The sequence below is a fragment of the Stigmatopora argus genome, chromosome 17 (genome assembly GCF_051989625.1).
Source record: "Stigmatopora argus isolate UIUO_Sarg chromosome 17, RoL_Sarg_1.0, whole genome shotgun sequence".
In the NCBI taxonomy this organism is placed as follows: domain Eukaryota; kingdom Metazoa; phylum Chordata; class Actinopteri; order Syngnathiformes; family Syngnathidae; genus Stigmatopora; species Stigmatopora argus.
In genome coordinates, this window is record NC_135403.1 from 1260969 (window position 1) to 1280758 (window position 19790).

The 19790-nt window shown below is 42.1% G+C and overlaps 1 protein-coding gene across 1 annotated transcript in view; it reads right to left on the reverse strand.

Annotated features, from left to right (window-relative positions):
• Positions 1–1154: 1154 nt before the first annotated feature.
• pomt1 (protein-O-mannosyltransferase 1) overlaps positions 1155–19790 on the reverse strand; it is a 123438-nt gene continuing 104802 nt past the window's right edge. Inside the window, exon 22 of the transcript XR_013305878.1 lies at positions 1155–4955. The gene's annotated coding sequence lies outside the window, so the exon portion shown is untranslated. The remainder of the gene's footprint in view (positions 4956–19790) is intronic.

The window sequence follows — 19790 nt, forward strand, 5'->3', positions numbered from 1 at the left end:
AATTCTGACAGTTTTATCAGGAGTTGTAAATCCTCTACCGCCCGCGCCAGGATGTGGGTTTGAACCCCTGGAGGTGCGACAATCACACCTTTTTATGCCTCCATATCTCCATGTGTTGCCTGTATAAACAATCAGCAGTTGTTAATTGTTTGGGAGAATCCCCAGGGGGGGGACAGTTCAAAGCATAATAAATTCATCTGAATTTAGTCATCCAATTCCATTCTATTTAGGACCTTACAACCTGGAGATTCCAAAACAGCAGCTGTCTTCAAAAACCTATAACATGTAATGTAACTAATCATTATTACACAAAAATAAAAGTCCCTTTGGTCATATTAATAACACAATAACAAAGTAAATTAATGCATTGGATTGGATTGGATTGGATTGGATAACTTTATTCATCCCGTATTCGGGAAATTTCATTGTGACAGTAGCAAGAAAAGGCATAGTTAGACAGTACTGTCAAAGGCCGCAGAACAACAAAGCAAAAGCAAAAAGCACAAACTACAAAGCAAATCAAAGTCAATGGGATCATCAAGAATCACCAAATCATTAAGACAGAAAAGCAGCAAAAACACAAAACAAGCTATGAGTTTCGGTAGCAAAAACGGATAGACTCAAAAACACGTAAAGTTGATCAAAAACTGGAACCACACACAGGAAGTCTTCCAATCCATTTCTCTTTTGTATCACTTATCATAATAGAGTACATGACATTTCAAATTTTGGAGAATAGTGTCTGGTCACTTTAATAAAATGAGCATGTTTCTTAATTCGAATTGTCTTAATACACCAATTAACAAAAATCACAATATTCTTACATATTCCATCACTATAGTTGGTGAAAATCTAAATTCCTAATCAGTCAAAATGAAGTATACTAGCTGGTATTCAATTGTGATCATTGTTTCCTTGTTAAGATCGAGAACTATATTTGTATTTTTCTTTTCTGCAATTACACAAATTAACTAAACATACTAAAAATAGGAAAAAAAACAAAAGGTTGACCGGGCTGCTTTCTTCTCAGGAAAACAGCTTTCTCGTTCTCTGCAATAGTTACATTCACATCAATTAATATTAAAAAACGAATGTATATGTTACACCCTGCATTTGATCTTGACACACAGGGGGAAATAATCAGAATAGTGAGATGTTGTTGTTACTTCAATCCAACTTTTACTGTAATCAATTAACACAAAAACCCATAACATACAATTAAACCCATATATATACATTATCAACACGTTAGAACCCAAAACATAATGTACAATTACACCTATATATATATAAATATATATATTAGCAACACTTTAGAACCCAAAACACAATGCACACACACTCGTTCAACACACGGTCATAACTTGTTATATCTTTTCCTTTTACAACTTCTAGTAGTCCTACTATTATTCAACAGGGCAAACAATGCAATATCAATAATATAACATCATTTCTATGACCGTTATAGACACTGTCCAGGATAATGGTGGCCGAAGGTAGCGTGCTAAATGCTATTCCATGTGCGTGACCCGAGACTCTCACATTCACGCCCGTAATTCAAACGTAAATAAACATTAATAACCATTATATCTTGTCTCACACGCTAAACACTGTATATTACAAACCCCAAACTCAACCAGCCTTTACAACAAACAGCATACCTTGACACACAGGGGGAAATAATCAGAACAGTGAGATGTTGTTACTTCAATCCAACTTTTACTGTAATGATTCAACACACCTCCCGTGCCTCAAGCTATTTGCTAAGACATCAATAATCGAATACCGATCTTCTTTAACATGCCCCACACTGCCATGTGGATCAAAGGATCAACAATCGAACACCGATACACACATTCAATCCAAACTCGTTGTGCATTCTCAACATTCAATCATTAATAAATCAAACACTCTAGTATGTCACACTAATAGATCAAACACTCTAGTATGTCACACTCTCCCCCACAAAAACAAATGTCGTCCCGACATCAGTATATTCCAAATATCTTCCCCTTGTTGGTTGTAATGTTGAACAGTCTAGCGAACTTGTCATTTCACATCCTCTTCTGTAAGCTGATACTCATGAAAAACTCCAGGCGGCAAGGGCCACAGTTCAAATATAATCCACAACTCGTACGGTCCACGTTCACTGGATGGAAACTGTAATCACAGTCGTAACAGTCCATGTTCGCATAATACATGCCACCCTTGTAGGCTCAAGCCTGTTGGAGTCCATACATAAAGGGTGGTTGAATGTAATATGGCTGCAGGTGTACTAACCAAGGAACCACTCCTGGTGCAGGGTAAGCAGGTAGCAGCTGATGTGGTGACTGGGTACTATAGCAGGAGGGGACACCAAGCTGATCATAGGTTGTTCATCGTGGTGGATGTCTCTCCCTTCTTGGCCGTTCATAAGTCAACGCCTCAGGTTCATTCACAGCGGTTAGCGGAGAGGTCTCTGATAAATGATCATCACGAGGATCTTCAACAGCCAGATTTGTTCCCTCACCAGGCAGGTCCTCCAGCTGATAGTAATCTTCTCGTTGTACTGGTCCGGAAGCAGGGCCCTTCACTTCGAGTCTCTGATTCGCTGGCAGTGGCCTGTGCTTAGACTCCATCCCTTGGGCATCTCTCTCATTTAGCACCTGGAGGGGCTCATAGTGAAAGTCATCTTCGTAATCACTGTCTTGGTCTGTCTCTTGAAGATGAGATACCGGCTGCTGTTTATTTCTCTCCATACTCTTGTCAATTTTTCCTCCTTCTGGTGTCAGGTTTTTTATCAGGATGCGCTCTCCTGGTTGTAGCACGGAGCTCCTCACTTTGGTGTCATAGTGCTTTTTACCTCGTTCTGCAGCTTTTCGTACACTCACGGTGGCAATGGTGTACGCCTCCTCCATCCCTTGTCTCCCTTTCTCCACTTTGGCCTTGTATAACTCCAGCTTGTCAGCTTTGATTGCGCGTTCTCTCAGCGCATCCAGTTCATCGCGATAGGCGCGGGCTGCACGGGCGTCTACGAGCAGCTTCAAATTCTCCTGCTGGAGCCTCTTTATTTCTTCCTCCATGTTTTCCTGCTGGTGTCTGTTGTCCAGCAGTTGTTCATTCCTCTCTTCTAGCTCTTGTCTAAGTCGTCTGATCTTTGCCTTTGAATCGGCAGCTTCCACCATCAGGTGTTGCTGAGTTCCCACCTGCTGCTGTTGCATGCTGGGAGGATTGACGATGGCCAGTGGACTGGGTGTGCCACAAAGCACACGAACCACACCTTCCCTTTCCTGATTTAGCTCTGCTATAGTCTCTTCTTTTAGTGGTCTGCCTCCTCGGATTTTACATCCAGCTTGGAAATGTTCTCCACTCCCACACCGATAACAATGTGTGCACTTCACATCTCGCCCTCCCTGCTGACAAGCGAAACACCTTCTTGGGACATAAGCAGGGCGGCTAGTGTTCCAGGGGGGTGCTGGGGGCTTGCTGTAGTAATTTTGTTTTTCAAAAGGTGGCTGGGGCTCCCTAACTGGTCTTCTAACTGAAGGTGGGAGGTAGGACTGAGGCTGAAACATAGCCTGCTGTAGTGTCTCTCTAATCTGAGCTATCTCTGCACTGAGATCTTTAAGAGAAGCAACACTTGCCTTAATTTCAGTCAACTCCGCTCGTACCTCACGGGACACTTTTGGTTTTTCTTCTCCAGGGCAATTGGTAGGTCATAGTTCTTCTGACTGCACCTTGCTAACATGTGTCGCTGCCTGTGGGGTACTAAACTTCTTTTTATTTCTCCTTTCTGTTTCATTAGCACAGGCTACATTTAACCTCTCTAGCAAAAGCTCATCTGAAGGCTTACAGTTCAGCAAGAGAGGCTGCATATCTACTCTAACACTGTCACTCTGGAGACCAGTGAGTATCGTGTGCAAGCACATACGCTGGACTAAACTTTGGTTGTACTGGATTCCTGATTCTGATTCTCGAGATGCAAACAGTACCTTCTGCCTAAGAACTAAGACTCGCATTAAGAAACTTTGAGGAGTCTCTTTGATATGCTGCACTTCTGAAGCTAACTGCACATAGAGGTCGGTAGCACTCCTTTCCTGAAAATGAGCGCGTAGGATGCGTTTGAGTGTGGGAAGAGTGAGGTTAGGTTTCTCTTCCAAATAATTACGTAGCTGCAAACTGGGGGAGATAGCTCTGATAACTGCATCAATAATTTCCAAATCTCGGTAACCCCTATTCAGTCCATTTTCAATTTGATGAACAAGGCTGGAGAATGTCAGCTTGTCCCTCTGGCCTGGTTCACCTATTTGGCCGGCAATTTTGAAGTCCTTGCGCCCGTATGAGCTTGGCTGGGGCTGGGGAGACACACCCCCTTGAGGGTCCGCAGCATCTGGTAGCTGGGGCAAAGTTATTGGAGTCTCTTCCAATCTTGATCCTTGCTTTTCGTTTTCATCTCTTTTGACTTCATGCTTCATATCTGATATTTTCTCTTTCAGTTTCAACAATGCAGACATGCCTTCATCCTCTACTTCCTCTAGTTCTTCTCTTTCTAGGTACTTCACAATGTGAGCCACTAATGATAGACGCGATTTCCGTTTAACACTTCTTAATATGTTAAGAAAATCACATATTTCCAGTAGGTTATTTTCCGTCAGGTTGTTCAATGTTCCTACCACCTCTTCGAGTAACTGTTCCATTTTGTTGACGATCTAGGAGCTCTGTTGACTGTTCAGGAGTGAACTGTGAACTGGCACGTCTTTACTGTCCCTCTGATGATCTCGTACTGGCCTCAGATGACAAGTACTCAACCGCCAACTTCCAGTTCTTCTTAAACAGCAACACCTCCTCTCACTGCCATCGGCCTGGTTTTGTGGGGGGATTTAGCTGGCTCAGAATTCAGTGAGCAGGTCTTGGACACTGGACATCTGAACAGCAATCCCAGCGGTGCCTCCAAAATGTTACACCCTGCATTCGATCTTGACACACAGGGGGAAATAATCAGAACAGTGAGATGTTGTTGCTACTTCAATCCAACTTTTACTGTAATCAATTAACACAAAAACCCATAACATACAATTAAACCCATATATATACATTATCAACACGTTAGAACCCAAAACATAATGTACAATTACACCTATATATATAAATATATATATTAGCAACACTTTAGAACCCAAAACACAATGCACACACACTCGTTCAGCACACGGTCATAACTTGTTATATCTTTTCCTTTTACAACTTCTAGTAGTCCTACTATTATTCAACAGGGCAAACAATGCAATATCAATAATGTAACATCATTTCTATGACCGTTATAGACACTGTCCAGGATAATGGTGGCCGAAGGTAGCGTGCTAAATGCTATTCCATGTGCATGACCCGAGACTCTCACATTCACGCCCGTAATTCAAACGTAAATAAACATTAATAACCATTATCTCTTGTCTCACACGCTAAACACTGTATATTACAAACCCCAAACTCAACCAGCCTTTACAACAAACAGCATACTTTGACACACAGGGGGAAATAATCAGAACAGTGAGATGTTGTTGTTACTTCAATCCAACTTTTACTGTAATGATTCAACACACCTCCCGTGCCTCAAGCTATTTGCTAAGACATCAATAATCGAATACCGATCTTCTTTAACATGCCCCACACTTGCCATGTGGATCAAAGGATCAACAATCGAACACCGATACACACATTCAATCCAAACTCGTTGTGCATTCTCAACATTCAATCATTAATAAATCAAACACTCTAGTATGTCACACTAATAGATCAAACACTCTAGTATGTCACATATACATTTATAATTCTTAATAGAATTGCACCCACTAAAACATAACCACCCCCTGTTCATCAGGGTTAATATTTTAAGCCTGACTAAATAACTGTGCCCTTTACAGCATTTAACCCCCATAACATATAAAATGCATACTAATCAAGAAGTCCCAATTCATTCAATAATGTGTATCACGTTGCATATTAAACTCATAATACCCCAATCTAGTAGCTTTTTTTCTAAAAAATTAACATTACATTGTCTTTGTAGTTTGTCTATCATCTCCCATAAAACTTTCTTAATCAATGTTTTTTCAATAGTAAATAAAATAAAAATCTAGTTGCATTTCTACCCATTATCCACTGACATCAAAAAGATAAAAACAATTGGTAGTTAATTTCAGAAATTAATTGCCAGGTCAATTTAGTTACTTGCATATAAAATCACTTTGGATAAATGTAAAAGTGTTAACTATACTGTCTAGTTAGGGATGCTCCTCTGCCTCAAATCAAATCAAATCAAATCAAATCAAAAGCCTTTATTGTCATCACACACAGCTGCGTATAACGAAATTGGTGGTGCTACTCTACAAAGTGTGTTTTCCCAGTAAAAAAAAGATAAGTAATATAAAAATATAAAAAGTCACATCCTGGCAAGGTAAATTCTAAAATATTGCACAATCTAATATACTTTTTTTCCCCAAGATGGCAAGATTCCAAGTCTACCAAGCTAATTTTTCCGCTAATGTTGCCATTGCTAACCTGCTTTGAACCTTACAGGGTAGGGTCTGAATCTGGGGCTGGTAAATGAGACATGGTGTTACGTCTTTGGCTTGCCAAAGTTGTGATGAGGTAACGAGGAATTAGGACCCAATCGCAGGGAAGCAGGCAAGGACGAGGGGAGTAGTGCTCATACCAAAACTTTAATAACTTAAGCAGGATGTTAGACAATAACAAAGACTTAGAAATCAAATCACAAAACCAAACCTGACTAGGAAAAACACGGGAAATCGAGGCACGAGGTAACGCAGACACATGGCAAGGGAAATAAAGCAGACGATCCGACAACTGACATAACAATCAGTGGGGTTTAAATAGACTGACATGGGTTGACGAGACAATTAGGAACACCTGGGAAATACATGGTGCACACATGTTGCCGGATTTGATGTAGCTCTTCTCGCCATGCAACATCCAGTTCTCGTATAACTGTCGGACTTTGGCCTTGAATGGGGTGTTCCAGTAGACGTCGGGGGCGTGTATGAATTTGGTACAGCCTCCTGGAATCACGGCCACATCAATCTGGAGCTTCTTCAATTGCTTCTTGGTGGTATTTCTAATGTGACAACGGTATGAATCCCAGGCAAGAGGGCGCTTACCAAACATAGAAGAACCGATGATCCATAAAACCTCTATTTCACTGGTATGCAGCTCTAATTTTCAAACTTTCTCCCGTAGTGCCGTTTTATTAGAGGTGCCGCTCAAATAGAGGTTTTATGTACAGTGGTACCTCGAGATACGAGCTTAATCCGTTCCGTGACTGAGCTCGTATGACAAGTTACTCGTAACTCGAGGTAAAGTTTCCCATTGAAATGAATGGGAAACAAATTAATTCGTTCCAACTCTCTGAAAAAAACACCAGAAACAGGATATTGGATTGAAAAAAAAGTTTTATTTCTTATAATTCGCCATATATTGACAAAGTAATAAATAACGAGTGGTTTAATAGAAATAAAGTGTTTAATCTAACTAAAATTGGGCAGATTTCGCCGAGGGGAGAGGGGCACAAAAGGGGCGGGGGGCTTCGTTTTTTTTCTTCCACACAACGCACTCGTAAACGGAACAAACACTCCACCCTCACGTTCGCTATCGATGGGCTGTTTGCTGTCGTACTATTCCCTTCAAAATATTCCGAAAATGATGCACACAAATGTCCTCACAATCGAATAACGCACGACCACTTGCCAACGAGCAGCAGTCTTTTATCAGCGATCGCGCCGCTGCTCATGTTGTTGTTGTTGTTGGGCCACCTCAGGCGCTTGAGGATTACCCTCAGCAGCGCTAGAGCTGTCACTGGAACGCGGATTAGTTCATCCAGGGGGTAGCCGGAGGTGTGGGGCAGTGCGAATATCTCCGGCTGGATGAAAAACGTAGGGCGCCACGTTCCTGGGTGGCAGCTCTGGGTGGTTTTGTTGGATTCGCATGGGAGCTTCGGGGGCGCTGGCTAGCGGCTCCTTTTAGCTTGTAGCATCTGTGTTCGCATCCCCTCGAACGGCGCCTAGTGCCATTGCCTGTCGGCGTTGTGCGCACGAGTATACTTCATTACCCAGAAAGCCCTCTTTTCACCGCGCATGCGCGTTGTGCGTTTCCTGGTCTGAATAGCTCATCCGGTGCTCGTAAATATTGTTATACACGAAAGATATGCCAAAAAAAATGCCATGGCAACCTGGCTTGGTCGCATCACGAAACTTTGACCGCATCACGGGCGAATTATTCGATCGAAATTTCCCCCGTAAGACGAGCATTCCGTATGACGAACGGTCGTATGACGAGGTACCACTGTACTTTGGTTTCACTGCTCTTACCAGTATCTGTTTTTACATCTACAGTCGAGGACATACAATTGGCGGATCAGAATTTCGGTGCAACCGCTGGCTGCTCTTGACGGCGTTGAGACTCATCGAGGGATGGCGATCCGACTTACATTAATGCAATTTGCATCCACAGAGGCGTATCTGATGAGTATGGGTTGGTCAGCCAAATTGCAGGAGGTTGGGAGTCTATTTTTCTTTGTGTGACTAAAAATATAAAAACATGAATAGGATAAACAACATCCATTACAATGTCCAAAAACTTGGAAATTATACTCAGTAGGGATTTGTAGCAATGGAGGAATAGCTGGCAGCCACCAGTTTTTGTGGCTTTTCAGGACCGCAAAGCGGTCGATATGCTTCTGGCAGAGCAGGGGGCGTCTGTGCAATGTTTGGAGATCAATGTTGCACTTTTATTCCCAAAGACACGTCACCTGTTGGGTCCCTAACCCGAGCCATTTAATACTGCAGACCCTGAACCAGGGCGGCCCGGTGGCACGAGTAGTTTGCGCCTCGGCCTCACAGCTCTTGGGTCCTGGGTTCAAATCCAGGTCACATCCACCTGTGTGGAGTTTGCATGTTCTCCCCTGGCCTGCTTGGGTTTCCTCCGGGTACTCTGGTTTCCTCCCACATTCCAAAAACATGCATGGTAGGTTGATTGGACACTCTAAATTGCCCCTAGGTATGAGTGCGAGAGTACATGGTTGTCCGTCATCTTGTGGCCTGCATTCGGCTGGCCACCGATCCAGGGTGTCCGCCACCTCTGCCCCGGAGTCAGCTGGGATAGACTCCAGCACCCCCTGCTAATGAAGATAAAGCGGTTCAGAAAATTAGATGAGATGAAATTCCCTGAACCAGAATATGAAGAGGCATTCTGGAGTGGAACTGTCCTTCAGGGCAGGCTGGTGGGATAAGACCTGCGGCAAGTATAAAGAATTGGCCTTCTCTGTCGTGATCTCAATGGCTGTGTTTGCTACAACTTAGACATTGTCTGGGTGTTGTCTTAAGTCCTGCTTACGCTCTTTGGTAAACCAACTTATTATTCATGCAATTGCCCATACAATATCCAAATTGCAAGAATTGTATCCACTTATTAAACAGCCTACTATGATCAATGACAGCAAATTGGACGAGATTGATTTTGTTCTTCCTTTTTCAGACCTGACCTGCATGTAAGGGGAATTCGGGTAAAGAGCAGACCTGCACATTCCCCCACCTGGGTGGAATCATACCTTTCATAAAAAATAATTATTAAAATATAGCCATAAGGGCATTAGATTGTGTGCAAATATATATAATAAAAAGGGGGAATGTCAGGATTTTATTTCATATTATTGTACATTTGCTTGTAATAAAGTAAATGCTTTGCTCCTGATAACCTTAGTTAGACTAAACAAAGAGAAGCCAAGATGCTTTGGACTGCTTGAAGTGGACAAAACTATGACAATCCAGAACACCTTGAACTGCATTTGCATCCACCACAGACACTCCACAAGGCTTCCAGACCTTCATTTGTCACCTCCACGAGAGAGCCTTTGGCTTCACCGACTTCCATCCCACCGAAACCCAAATCCGGCATTTTATTGGAAACTTTTGTTTCAAAAAGGGGAACTGAAGGAGGCATGTAAAGACATAAGAATGTTCAGTTAAAGCAAGTACTGTAAAAGGACGTGTTGTTCAAAACTCAGCTCAGCTTGCATCATTATCAGCCTAGTATCATCAAGACTGCCGCATCACCGGCTCCCACTTGTCAGGGTTGAGTCACCATTAAGATACGCCCGATCCTTCTCCATATAAAAGTTGGCCTCTTTCCCAACTCGGGACACTCAATGCGATAGCAGCCATTGTTTGTACCCATTGATGGTCACTCAGCACTGTGTTTATTAAACTCGATGAGTTCTTATGTTGACATTTTTGCCGCTATTTCCATTATTGATCTCTTGGACCATTGGACGAACACGCGAGTGAACATCAACTGTTTACACTCTTCACTGGACACACAAAAAAATAGCATCTTGTACAAATTGGCATCATCGGCAGGATTCTCTTTGGATGGAAGAACAGCTCTGAATTCAAACCCAGTTGGTTTGATGGTGGTACACTAGGGAATAGAGGTAGGACACATTGTTTTGTCTTACAATCAATCAATTGACTAACGTTGGATTGGCATTTAAAATGAATCCTGTGGTAATTTCAATTACACATTGACGGATTTGGCAGCGTTAGTTCAATTGTTTCTAACTACTAACGCGGGATTGACGTTTGTAATGGATACTGTAGTTTGCAAAGAACACTGGCGGATTTGGGAGCGTTAGTATAACTTTCGTTGATGTGACGTGGGATTGTCGTTCGAAATGAATCCTGTAATACGAGAGAACACATTGGCGATTTGATAGCGTTGGTTTATTTGTGAAACAGACAGGGCTGGGCTCTTCCCAGGAGTTAAAAAAAAACTATTCTCTGGCAAGACAAAGAAAAAACAAAACTACCACTCCCCTTCTCCTTTTTATCCATTCTCTGTAAATCCACAACTTGGCTTTTTTTGCAGTATAGGTGTTAACAAAAGGCATGTCTGTTGCAAGCCTTCCCAAACAAGAAGCAGAGTTGGAACAAAAGGTGAGATCTTCCCTATCTCAACAGTCAAAGCCATCTTTCTTTCAAACAATTCCTGTACATTCACTGCTGTTTCATTCATTTCCATTGACAGAAACATCTAATTCATTGAAACTGGGAGGACTGGCTTATGTATGAGTCGCCAAACAGAAATTGCGTCAAATCATGAAAAACTCTAGAAAATTTAGTTTTAGAGGGCACTCATTGGCTGCATTGATTTAGACTATGAATGGAGGTAGAATCATGCAAAAAACAAAGAAAAATTTGTGGTGAAGACGGACATATTTTGATTATATGTTTTGTTGCAGATGGATCATTGCAGTGAAGCATGGGTCTTTGTTTTTGTATATTGCTGCTGAGTGATTGATCACGCTTATTCGGGTTGGTGGCACGCGCGAGCGGAGTGTTCCCTTTTGTTGATGCGTGCACAGTGAGTGGGGGGGGGCTTTTGATGCGGGATGTTCTTTTGAGGTTGATTGCAGCTGGCTTCACCCAAGGCCAACTGATACGGAGGCAACTGGAGGGTCCCAGGAGAGGGCGGAACCCTGGAGACCGTCGTGGACCAGTCAACATCATACCTTAAATCAGCTAATGCATTATTCATGTTTGTGTTATAAAAACTGGGCAACTCGGTTTGGGTGTTGTCTCTCGATGGTCACGAAGACGCACAGATGTTTGTGTTAGGGACCCGAGACCCAGAGCTCTGTATTGGATCTATATGTCAGGAATTAATATGTCTGTGGAGTAACCTGTCGAATCCTGGTCGTCTCTCCCGATGCTGAACATGCACTATTGTTAGGTCGATAAGTCATAGTTTCAGATAGACAAACGTCATTGGAGTCAGATGCCGAAACCTATCATCTAACAGTGGTCTGCAAATGAAGTATCATTTAAAAAAGGTATTGCTGGCAAATCAAAATGTAATAATGTGTGATAGCTTTGCAATTTTATATAACTATTAATATATCCATAACAGCAACAGACGGCGGAGCACACTTTCACACATGTGTGCCTCTTTATTGCAACACTCAGACCACACCAAAATATGTCAACATCCGGGTCACACTATTACACAATGGCCACTAGGTGGCGGTGGTTAACCTGATCTACTAAACAGTTATAGTATCAATATACAGACGCTCCCCTACTTACGAACGAGTTAGGTTCCGAGCGATTGTTCATAAGTTGAATTTGTTTGTAAGTTGATTCAGTGCTATATTTTGTATTATAATTTATGTTTAAGGCCTATATAAGTATATTGAAGGTTTATATAAGTGCATTTGTATGTTTAAGGCTTGTATAAGTAACACGCATTGGTTTGTACTGAAAAAAACATTTAATAAAATGGAGAGAATATGTACAGTACTGTAGAGAGAGAGAGATTTATGTATTAGAAACTGGCCGAAAGAAGCGATCTAACAACGATTGCACAGTTTTCTTCTTTTTTTTCATCATAAATGATGCGGTAGCACTGTATGGCATCATTCAATTGATTTGCAAACTTTGTGCAACGTTCAATATTTGGGTCCTGCTGCTCGATCTTTATGTTTATAAATGTGACTGACGGTCGAACGATTCAAGTTGTATATGTGCAATGCTCACCACTCACGCGCATCAAGCTTCGTTATTATTGCCACTCGTTTCAAATGAAATGGCTTGCCTCTTCCTTGCAACTCTCTCAATAGAAGCCTTTCACTTTTTACCAACCATATTCAATAATGGATGCATGAGATATTTAATGATACAAATGAAAAAGGTTCTTTGCACACTGGAGATACGTTCACGCACTTCCGCATTGCAACGAAGAAGAAGGTAGATGCTGGGTGAGCTGAGCTCTCACAGCGCCAGGCGTCGGTATTAGCGGCGGAAAGAAGTACTACTCTGAAAAAGGCGCGAAATGCAAAATTGGACTTACGAACATTTTTCGACTTAAACGCAATTTGCAGACATGTTCGTATGTACCGTTGTTCGTAAGTTGAATGTTCGTAAGTAGGGGAACGTCTGTACTACACTCCTCCCCCTTTAACTATGAAGCTCCTATTAAGAATTAACACTCAACTTCAAAAATTATCTTTGCCTCATTAAATTTTTTAACTTTACTTCTCAAATTGTAACTAAATTATTACTGCTAACACAACCATTAGGCCCAATATTTCAGTCTTTGACATTCCAATCTCAGGAACTCTTTTTCACATTTTTGTATGAACAGGAACTCTTTTATTTTAGGAACAATGTTCCTCACAACTGACCGATCACAAATTCAGTCGCTTTGGAGGTGCTCTTTCTCTCACTGGGTACCTGCGCCCAAGCACCTCCGGGGAACTGACTGCTCCGGATCAGGACTGAGTCACCCTCAGACAGACGTCTCAGCTTGGAGGCGGTTTTATCATGATAGTGTTTCTGCTTTTGTTGTTTTGCATCCACCACTCGAGCGAGATCTGGTTTCAGTAAGCTGAACCTGGTCCTGATTTGACGTTTGAGAAACAGTTCAGCTTGTGCACAACCTGTAACACTGTGCGGTGTATTCCTGTATGACATCAGGAAGTTAGCTAGCCTGTGCTGCATTGTTATTGTGACATTTTGTTTCTTCTCCTCGAGCACTTGTTTCAGCAGTGATGCTTTCACTGTCTAAACTGCTCGCTCTGGAGCTCCATTGGAAGCGGGATGGTAAGCTGGTACCAAAATCTGTTTTATTCCGTTGCTCAGCAGGAATGTCTTGTACTCCTGCGAAGTGAACTGAGGACCGTTGTCAGAAACAATCTCCTCAGTTAGACCGTAGGAAGAAAAGATGTTCCCCAACACCTCAATCATTTTGGCTGCTGTGGTTGTTGGAATGGCGATGACCTCAAGCCATTTTGAATGACTGTCCACTAATACTAAGAAGTGGTGTTGATCTTTCTCTGTAAAGTCAATATGTATTCGCTGCCAAACTCTAGTCGGCGTCTGCCAGCAGTGTAGAGGTGCTACTGCTGGTAGTTTCCTCACACTCTGACAGGCTTCACATTGTTGTACTGTATGTTCTATTTCACTGTCCAGCTGCGACAACCACAAGTAGCTCCTGGCCAAGGCCTTCATCCTGCATCCTCCAGGGTGTCCTTGGTGAAAATCATGCAGTAGTCGCTCTCGGTGTGCTGGTGGAATGATAACTCGAATTCCCCATAATATGCACCCTTGTTCCACAGACAGTTCATTTTTCCGGGAAAAGTATGGTTTCAGTCTCTCGTCCTTGTTATGACTTGGCCATCCAGACCGAGTCAGCTCCAGTACTTTGCATACGACTGGGTCCTTGAGAGTGCTCTGTGCGATCGCTGTAGCCTGCACGGGAAGCTCATCCACTACTGAGAAATAAAAGATGCTGTTTTCCTCCGCTGTATTGTCCTTTTCCTTCTACGGCAGTCTAGATAACACATCTGCGTTGGCATTTTCTGCTAACGTTCTGTACTCTATACTGTAGTCATAAGCCATCAGTCTCAGCGCCCAGCGCTGTATTCTCAGAGCAGCTAAAGTGGGGATTTCAGACTTGGGTCCCAAAATGGAAAGAAGGGGCTTGTGGTCAGTTAATAAACTGAACTTGCGGCCATATAAATATTTATGAAATTAGGTCACGCCAAAAATTATGGCCAAAGCCTCTTTCTCTATCTGACTGTATTTACTTTCTGCCTCTGTCAATGTACGCGACGCAAATGCGGTCGGTTTCTCATCCCCATTTTCCATTATGTGAGACATGACCGCCCCTACTCCATAAGTGGATGCATTTGAAGCTAATCTCAGGGGTTTCTTGGTGTCATAGTGAACTACTACTGAGTTTTTTTTACTAACTGTTCTTTTGCATCTTTGAATGCTGCTGCACATTCAGGAGTCCATTTCCACTCAACTTCCTTTAGCAGTTGATGTAGCGGCTGCAGCACCGTCGGCAGGTCTTTCATGAACCGACCATAATAGTTTAATAGTCCTAGGAAAGACCGTAGCTCTGTGACGTTTGTAGGCTGGGGTGCATTAACGATGGCTGCAACTTTTGTCTCAGTGGGGTGCAGTCCCTCCTTATCTATCAGATGCACCAGGTATTCTACTTTCGCCTGCATGAATTCACATTTTGCTCTTTTCACTCTCACCCCGTAGCTCTCCAGTCGGCTCAGTACCTCCTCTAGATTCCTCAGGTGCTCAGCTCTTGTTTTCCCTGTGACCAATATGTCGTCCGAAAAACAGGTCACGTGCTCCAAGCCTTGGAGGATCTGGTCCATCACATTCTGAAACATAGAAGGCGCACTGGACACTCTGTATAAAAGTCTATGGTACACATACAGTCCTTTGTGAGTATTTATTGTCAAATACTTTTCTGAGTCTTTTTCTAACTCCAGCTGTTGGCAAGCATGTGACAAGTCTAACTTGCTGAAAAGAGTGTCTCCAGCTAGGGTGGCAGAGGTCTTCAATGTTTGGTAGTGGATAGGTCTCCTCTTCCACACTCTGATTTACTGTGACCTTATAGTCTCCACAGATACGAATTGACTTGTCTGCTTTGGGTACCACTACTATTGGCGCGGCCCACTGACTATGTTCCATCTTTGAGATAATGCCAGCTTTTTCTAGGCGATTTAACTCATTCTCAACTGCATTCTTTAATGCATACGGTACTGGTCTGGCCTTCCTGAAGACCGGTTTGGTATTTGGCTTTACAGTAATGTTGGCCTTAAAGTCACAAATAGTGCCTAGCTCCTCAGAAAACACTGCTTCGTGTCTCTACAACACTGCCTCCACATCTGCGTTGTTACAGCCCCTTGCTGGTATAGCTGAGAAGATGCTTGCCCAGTCTAGTTTGAAGTTTGTGAGCCAGTTACGGCCAAGGAGGGCTGGTCTGTCACCTTTTACGATCACTAGTGGTAGATCACCATTCTGGTTTCCATATTTTACCTTAACAGTCACTTGACCCATCAAAGGAATGTTCTCCCCAGAAAAGGTTGACAGCTGCACTTTACTTACTTTCAATGGCAGATGAGAGAGATGCATCTTATACTTTTTCAGCAGCTCCTGTGTCGAGTTGCATCTCTAGAGGAGTTCCTTCTAATTTGACCTGTACTGTCATTTCCTTCATCCAATTTCCGACAGTATGTGTGGGATACACGGCATTCAAGTGATATGACCCAAACAGTTCATCATCAACATTTCCTGTTGTCTCATTTTTATTTTCCTTTACATACTGTGTCCTTGCCTATTTTTTAGTTTTACACATCCTTGTTGTGTCCTACTTTTGAACACTTATGGCATGTCTGTTTTATACCGGCATACTCGAGCTTCGTGGTTGTTCCTGCCACATCGGTAACAGGGTTGGTGATTTTCTGCTCTCTGTGGTCTGGAATATTCACTTGTGATTTTACTTTTCCATTCGCTGGTGGCTGGTTGGTATTTCCACGCACTTTTGCTTGTTTTCTTCTTGTCAATCCTATTTACTGTGGCAGGTCCTTTCATTTTGCTGGCAAACTCCAATGTATTCTTTGATGCCATTTCCATGGATAACGACAATTCCCACGTTTTTTTAAATGGCAGCTCTTGCTCCGTGAGTAATCTTCTCTGAATAGCTTCCACTCTCAATCCACAAAAGAATCAGTCTCTCATTGCTTCATCTAAATCAGGGGGGCCCCGAACTTTTTCCTGTGAGGGCCACATAACCTTTCCTTTCTCTGATGGGGGCCCGGTGTCAGTTTGTATAAGAAAAAGGTGTGACGATCGTAGGGGAGCTTAATTTTTTTATTGTTTTCCAGAAAGCCACACATAACCAAATAACCCTTTCCAGGTTATTTACAGAAAAACGTCAGGAAACAAATAATAACACTATTAATGAAATAAATAATAACTAAATAACCCTCTCTGAGTTCTTCACAGAAAAAACAGGAAATAAATAACACTATTTATGAAATAAATAATAACTAAATAACTCTCTCTGGGTTCTTCATAGAAAAAAAAACATGGAACATTAAATTTCTGTTGTGCCATGCACAATCTTAACAGATAAAAGTTCAGCTCAGTTGTCAGAGCAGAATCTCTCTCACGTCAACACTTTGCTGCACAGTGCTTGCTGGTGAATTAGGCAGTGGACTCGTAGCGGGGCGGTGAGACCCCTTTTTTCCAACTCCCGGTTCATGCGTCCCATTAGACCGCGAGTTTCGCCCACCATGCTAGGAGCCCTGTCAGTCGTGATGCTAGCTAGCTTTGACCAGTCCAGGTCCAAATTCTCCATGGTTTGGCACACTTTGTCAAAAATATCCTCTCCCGTTGTAGTCCTTTTGAGACTTTAGAGGGCTGCCAGATCCTCGCATATCTCAAAGTTTGCGCTAACTCCACGAATAAAAATGAGCAGTTGCGCTGTGTCTTGCACGTCCGTGCTTTCATCCAGTGCTAATGAAAAAAAGTCAAATTCTTTCGTCTTCTGCTGCAGCTGGGCATATACATTACTCCCGATTTCTTCAACGCGTCTGGTGATTGTACTCGCCAACAGACTTACGGCATTAAATGCATCTTTCTTCTCGGGACACACCTCCTCCGCGACAGCATCCATACATTTCTTAACAAACTCTCCGTCAGTGAAAGGCTTACCGCTGCTTGCTATCAGTTTAGCAACTCGAAAGCTGGCCCGAACGGATGCCTGGTTCAGCTGAGCTTGGCGTACAAATGTATTCTGCTGAGATAGTAGTTCACTTTTTCGCTTTGAGTTTGTCTGCTTGTATTTGGCCTTGCAAGCTATCGTACTTGTCTTTGTGACGGGATTCATAGTGTCGGCGAAGATTGTATTCTTTGAATACCGCCACCGTCTCTTCATAGATGAGACAAACAGCCTTTTCTTTGCATTGAACAAAAAACTAATCGTTTGTCCACTCCAGGTTAAATACCCTGCATTCTGAATTAATTTTTCTCTTACCTAACTTTTTCGCCATTATTCCGTTCTCTCTTTGACAGGGCAGGGCAGAGGATTTTTTTTGGGGGAAAAAAAAATTCTGGAATTTTTTTTTCCAAATAGGAAATAAATCCGATAGCATCTCTGGTATTGTTCAGAGTGCCGGGCCAAATGTGCTGACGGGCCGTATCCGGCCCGCGGGCCTTAGTTTGGTGACCCCTGATCTAAATGGAGACCAAATTCACAGTGGGTGGATAACTGCTTTAACGCCACAACATAATCTGACACAGACTCATTTTCTTTCTGAATCCTTTTTTAAAATTTGAATCCAACGGTTTCGGTTTGTAATGTGATAATTTTCCGCTTAGCACATCATACGAGAGGCTACTTGGCTTATCTAGTATGCAGAGGTTTTTTAAGTCCTTAGGCTTCTGAACCTATTACAGACAGGAAAACGTTGGCTCGTTTACCTTCCTCCACTTTGTTTACGATCATCCATTGCTCAAACCTCTCCAAGTAGGACTCAAAGTTTTCTTGACCTTCCTTGTACTCGCCGAGATTTCCGATGAAACTGGCCATGATGCACCGCCGACGTTAGCTTAGCAACTCTTGCTAATGCTGGTTTGCAAAGTCCCGTTACCTCCTTGTAACGCCTTAATTTCCGTGTACTGAAACTGGGAATCCCTACCAGCTTGAAAGGGATCCCATCCTCGTCGCCATTGTGATAGCTTTGCACTTTTATATAACTGTTAATATATCCATAACAGCAACAGACGGCGGAGCCAACTTTGACATGTGTGTGCCTCTTTATTGCAACACTCAGCCCACACCAAAACATGTCAACATCCGGGTCACACAGTATTACACAATGGCCACTAGGTGGCGGTGGTTAAACACACTTGTATAACCTGATCTACTAAACAGTTATAGTATCAATATACTACAATGTGTAGTACTTGTAGCAAGTTTTATTTGTTTGATGGCAATGTTTTTGAATGACACTTTACATCCACACACCTGTTTTTAGTTTTTGCGTGATTCGTTCACTCGCTCTTCCCAGTCAAAATGGGACATCTACTGTCATCAATTGGCAGACAGTAAGTGACCTATAATGGCTAAAACTAAAATGTGTTAAGAAATGGGGGAAAAAATCCCACAAGATAGTCATACCTCTACTTACGAAATTAATTGGTTCCAGAACTCTTTAGTAAGTTCAAAATTTCATACATAGAGCACTTTATATGTATATATATATATATATATATATATATATATATATATATATATATATATATATATATATATATATATATATATATATATATATATATATATATATATATCAGTGGCGGGCGGTGCATTTTCTGGTAGCGCCTTCAACGTATCAATCCAACCCTCAAAAACTATTTTATGGCTATAAAACCTCTACTGCAGCTACAGCTGCGACACATAAAAAATAATCAATAAATTATTGCACAAAAATGGGGTAAAATCCACTTCCTAGCAGCATTTCATGATTAAATACAAATACTGGAGCTTTTCAGACATTAAAACCAGGCCAGGGGGTGATTTTCCCGGGAAAAGACAGCGATGAACGTCAATGGCGTACGGGCAAACAATGGGGTAAAATCCAGCCGAAAACAGCATTTATTGATTAAATACAAATACTGGAGCTTTCTAGAGATCAGAATCGGGCCCAGAGTATCATTTCCCCGGTAAAAAGACAGCGATGAACGTCGATACGTCCATACGTGAAATGACAAAAAATGCACTAAAATTAGGTAAATTCCACTTCCTAGCAGCATTTATTGACTGAATACAAATACTGGAGCTTTTCAGATATCCGAACTTGGCCCACAATTGAAATATTATTTAGGAATATAGCCATATTTGTAATTTTACTCACCAAAAACCTTTTTACACAA